General features: G+C 41.4%; 1 protein-coding gene across 1 annotated transcript in view; it reads left to right on the top strand.

The window, feature by feature from the left end:
• Positions 1 to 261: 261 nt before the first annotated feature.
• The window catches only part of TANGO2 (transport and golgi organization 2 homolog), a 285,769-nt gene continuing 280,030 nt past the window's right edge, over positions 262 to 6,000 (top strand). Inside the window, exon 1 of the mRNA XM_075341767.1 lies at positions 262 to 367. The gene's annotated coding sequence lies outside the window, so the exon portion shown is untranslated. The remainder of the gene's footprint in view (positions 368 to 6,000) is intronic.

Genomic DNA, 6,000 nt, shown 5'->3' with positions numbered 1-6,000 from the left:
ATGACTTGCATAGTTCCCTTAGCTCATTAAAGAAAAATGTTGTTCCCCTTATCAAGAAAATAAGGGTTGATAAACATTATATGTATTTTTCCTACATAAATTCCCAGTAATAATAGCACTTAGAATGTTCAGACTTGGAGAAATCAGTTATGTGGGCAATATGATTTCCTTTCCAAATGCCCTTTGAGATGATTTTAATTACAAAGATAAGGACATTTTGTAACTGCTGTTACTTCCTGAACTCCACACTCATTGCTCAACCGAACCAGCCCAGCTGTCGCATTGTGAAACTTTCAAACAGTTTATTCATCAGCAGCTAATCCTTGAAGGAGAGCGGTGGAAGATACAGGCACTAGAAAGTCACAAGGTAATCACAAATTGGAAAGACGCCTTCTTTGTTCACCATCGAGCAGTGTGACACGTTAATTGCTTGTTTATCAATTTAATACAAAATATTTACATTTGAGATTTCATTGCTTAATTTGTGTATATTGCCTGTGAAAAATTAGTACAGGGACTGATAGTACTTACTGGGTCAAATGAATAGTGTATGAAAGAGGTGAAGGTGGGCATAGTGCCGGAGTGGTCAAGGTGACTGTCTTTAATCAAGCCTTAAGGCTATAATCACACAGTGCGTTGTTGCTGTATTTTTTTCTCATTGGTTTTATGCTAATCCGTGCTAATAAAAAGCTGTTTTTTAGGCTATGTGCGCACTTTGCGTCGAGGTAGTTGCAGTTCTAAACGCATCCTCTGGCAGAAATGGTTTTTGCCAAAGTTGCTTTTGACCACAGAAACGCGATAAATACGCGTGCGTATTTACCGCGTTTTAGCCGCGTTTTTAGCGCAATGTACATGCTTTTCCATTGCGTAAATACAGATGCGTTTTGAACATAAAGCCACTGCTAAATAAAGTTTAAACAGTCAAACACTATGAAAAAAGGGAAAAAAAAAGGAAACAAATATAATTATTTAAATCATGACGAAAATAGTTATAATTAACATAATTAACATAATTATAGAGGTTTTATACTATTAATGGTTAAAATAGCAATACATTAATATTTTTTATTAATTTAATTGTCGGACTATGTATGTATGTAAAGGGACATATCATTCCATTATTTTGATGTCATAAACCCATGCGCTTATGTAGTCCAAAACGCATGTTTTCTGCAGCTAAAAAGCAGGTAAAACGCTGGAATTTTGATGTTTGTTGCTTTTTGCAACTTCTAATTGACTTCACTGTTAGTAAAACGCAGCACAAATGGCAAAAACAATTGACATGCTGCTTCTTTGAACAAAAATAAAAATAATATGCAAATTAAACGGAGCGTTTTGAACTGTAAAGTGCGCACAAGAAATCCCTATTTCCCATAGACTTTGCTTGAAAATCAAAACGCATGCATTTTGGCATTAAAACGCTGCAGTTCAAAACGCTGCGGAAACGCATGAAAAACCGCAAAGTGCGCACATAGCCTTACAGTATCAGCAAAACCTATGAGATTCCAGAAATCTTGTGCACACATTTGCTTTTTTGTCCTGACTGAAATGGAAAACTGCTGCGATTCTGCAAGAAGCATCATGTCAGTTTTTTCATCATTTTTGCTGCTGTTTTTTCCATTAGTTTTATGCAAATTAATGCTAATAAAAGTGGTTTGTTTTTCCAGTACCAGCAAAACCTATGAGATTCCAGAAATCTCATTCACACACAGACATACACCGGCTTTTTTTTAAAATTGAACTGGAAATCTGCTGCATTTTTGCAAAAAGCAGCTTGTCAATTATTTTTTGTTTTGTTTTTTGCTGCTTTTTTCACCATTGAAAGCAATGAGAGTGAAAAAATGCTACATTTTTGCTTTTTTGGTGAATGAATCTAACTTTATTTAAACATGTACTGTAGACAAATGACACACCAAAAAATACAGTAAACAAGCAGCTTTTTTACTACCAAAAGATCATGTTTTGCTGAAGCAAAATGCACTGTGTGAACATAGCCTTATACTGTATAGCTGTGTGAGTGTTACCATCGCATCCGGGGGTTTTTTTGTAGCATTTTTTCCACTGAAGCAGGTAGACTGAACTTTTTATCCATACTTTTATCAATCCATTATCAATGGATTAATAAAGGATAAAACTCGGAAGGGACTCTAAAGTACAATATATGTCTTCTGTGTTTCATATGGATCCCCATAGGCTTTAATGGATGATGCTGATCTCAAAATGGATGAGAATAGGATATGCTCTGAATCTCACAGACCAGAGACACAGATCCCTTTTTAAAACACCTATGTTTATACTATGTATCAATGAAACTCTTTGGGTTTGTGTGCGGTTCGAGAAAAAAATACACTAGGATGTGTGAATGCAATACTGATAACACTTACAATAAGTAATAGTCCAATCAGGGCCGGCTCCAGGTTTTTGTGGGCCCCGGGCGGAAGAGTCCCAGTGGGCCCCATCCACACACAGACACCGATACGAACACGTACATATACATATTTAAAGACAAACTCACAAAAATACATATAAACAGACAAATCTATACAGTCATATACACTTACAGACAGACAGACACACAACTCTGCTGCATACAGACAAACACACACAACTCTGCTGCATACAGACAAACACACACAACTCTGCTGCATATAGACAAACACACAACTCTGCTGCATACAGACAAACACACACCACTTTGCTACATACAGACAAACACAACTCTGCTGCATACAGACAAACACACACAACTCTGCTGCATACAGACTAACACACACAACTCTGCTGCATACAGACAAACACACACAACTCTGCTGCATACAAACACACACAACCTTGCTGCATACAGACAAACACACACAACTCTGCTGCATACAGACAAACACACACAACTCTGCTGCATACAGACAAACACACACAACTCTGCTGCATACAAACACACACAACTCTGCTGCATACAGACAAACACACACAACTCTGCTGCATACAGGCAAACACACACAACTCTGCTGCATACAAACACACACCACTCTGCTACATACAGACAAACACAACTTTGCTGCATACAGACAAACACACACAACTCTGCTGCATACAGACAAACACACACTACTCTGCTGCATATAGACAAACACACACAACTCTGCTGCATACAGACAAACACACACCACTCTGCTACATACAGACAAACACAACTCTGCTGCATACAGACAAACACACACAACTCTGCTGCATACAGACAAACACACACAACCTTGCTGCATACAGACAAACACACACAACTCTGCTGCATACAGACAAACACACACAACTCTGCTGCATACAGACAAACACACACAACTCTGCTGCATACAAACACACACAACTCTGCTGCATACAGACAAACACACACAACTCTGCTGCATACAGGCAAACACACACAACTCTGCTCCATACAAACACACACCACTCTGCTACATACAGACAAACACAACTCTGCTGCATACAGACAAACACACACAACTCTGCTGCATACAGACTAACACACACAACTCTGCTGCATACAGACTAACACACACAACTCTGCTGCATACAGACTAACACACACAACTCTGCTGCATACAGACAAACACACACAACTCTGCTACATACAGACAAACACACACAACTCTGCTATATACAAACACACACAACTCTGCTACATACAGACAGCCAAACACACACAACTCTGCTACATACAGACAAACAAACACACACAACTCTGCTGCTCTGCGGGGCCCGCACCCGCGGCTCTGCGGGGCCCGCACCCACACACCCGTGGCTCTGCGGGGCCCGCACTCGCGGCTCTGCGGGGCCCGCACTCTCGGCCCTGCGGAGCCAGCACACGCAGCCTGCGGGGCCCGCACTCGCGGCCCTGCGGGGCCAGCTCACGCGGCACCGGGGAGGGGTGGGGGGGATTGGCAGGGGATACATCCAGGGGGTAGAAGTAGCTCACCGGGGCCCATAATCGGGAGGCGGGGAGGGCACTTACCCGCTTAGGTCACGGTGGAGAGGGGGCCCACATAGCGCCGGACAGAAGCTCGCCTCCTTCATCTGTGGGACTGAGCAGGCGGTAACTCCGCCCACAGTTGAAGTTCAAACCAGGATGTCTGCGCGCCTTAAAGGGACGGCGCTGCAGATTGCTGCTGAGGACTGCGGTCCCTGGAACTCGGTCGGGGGCAGCAGAACTGTAAAGGCGAGTGGTCCCCGGCCAAGGGACAGCAGGACTGACGAGGCCGAGTGGGCCCCTCCGGCTCTCCAGGGCCCCGGCATTTGCCCTGGTTTGCCGGGTGCTGACGCTGGCCCTGAGTCCAATGTACGTGTGTAGAAAACACCTTTTGAGGAGGAGGCCTGCAGGATAATGAATGTAAACCCCCCTTCCTTTATTAATGTTAAAAATAGAAATCTGTAAAAAATATAAGTTCACATATAAAGCAGATAAAAAAGACACTTGTGGTACATAAGTATATACGGCAGACAATACCTAGAAATGCATGAAATAATTAGAATGAGTTACTGCATTAGCAGTGGATATTATATGAAACCATATAGAGCAAGTAGAAGAAAACGTCATATAAAGGCCTCCATTAAAAATAGTAGTCCAACATCATACAAATATATAAATTGTAGAACAAGGTAACCAGTCAACTGCAAAAAAAAAAAAAAAAGAACTAGGCGATCCATTACCCCCAATGCACTTGTTTCTTAGAAACGCTCTGTCCACAGACAGCTGGTCTAGATAGGGTTTGTGTATTTAAGGGACTGGTAACCAATCATAGGCATCATTAAGTCATTCTACCTATTATAGACAATGTAGCCATGCAGCCGTATATCCTTAAAATTATGACATTCTGTGTCAATATACGCTGTGTCAATGTACACAACATAAAGATTATTACATTTGTCTTCAACTATATATAAAACATGTAACAGGTATCTATTGCAAAAAAACCAAAACCTTTCACAAATATCTATATAAATAAAAATCTTACGTGCGTTTGTAAAGATTTGCTTATCTCAGAAAGTGTCTTACCGATTGTTGTCAAATTTTGACACAATGTCCCCCCAAGCCCCGCAAGTGTTTCGGTGCACTCATCGCGATCCATGCAAGCGCGAAACTGCAAAAAATTTCAACTGTTCACGGTAGACTAACAACCGCGCTATATGCTGGGTCATCGCGATCCACGCATGCGCGCAACCGCAAAAAAATTTCAACTGTTCACGGTAGACTAAGAACCGCACTCTATGGTTGGAACCGAGTTGAAACAACGCCAACAGCATAGAGATGCAAAATGACAGTCATTTTCTCACTCACTCAATTGACAGATGATTGTCCAAAACATGACCGTCCCATCACAGATTTTGTTTCTGTGGCTGGAATGGAAAAAATGTTATATGCTGGGAGCGAGGCGAAAACTTGCTACAGCTGATCAACAATCTTTTTATCTGCAAAGTCGATGGTAAAACCAAAAATATTGTATACCCGCAAGTGTTGACAAATTAAATTCTTGCTGGAAACGTATCTTCTGTTTCATTTCTTATCCGTTAAACGAGAATGTGCCACAGCGAAGCGTGGCAGGGTACAGCTAGTTTCAGTTATAAATATGTTTGAACCAAAGTGCTGAATGTTTTTTCAACAGGCTGTTCAGAATTTTATGTATGGAAAATAGTTCACAAAGGGAAATATTATTGCCTCATTTGAGCTCTATACCTGAGCAAGTAGATGGAAGAAAAAAGGAAGTAAGAAAAAGTTACTTATTTGGGGAAAAGAAAGCAAAAACAGCCACACTTGTATTAGAGTGGTCATATTCCCAAGCACCTGATATGGACAAAGGACACGATTCCATATATTTTAGCAGCCACTGCTGTCCCTTCTACGAGGTGCCCCTTTAGTGCATTCTGCCTCCCTCCTACATGGTGCTTCCCTGACCTTGTTTAACTCTAGTTTGTTTAACTTTAGAGGGCCGGACTAATATAATTAACTCC

Source organism: Anomaloglossus baeobatrachus, chromosome 1 (genome assembly GCF_048569485.1).
Source record: "Anomaloglossus baeobatrachus isolate aAnoBae1 chromosome 1, aAnoBae1.hap1, whole genome shotgun sequence".
Lineage (NCBI taxonomy): Eukaryota > Metazoa > Chordata > Amphibia > Anura > Aromobatidae > Anomaloglossus > Anomaloglossus baeobatrachus.
The sequence above is the reverse complement of the archived record's forward strand: the minus strand, read 5'-3'. Positions and strand labels throughout refer to the sequence as shown.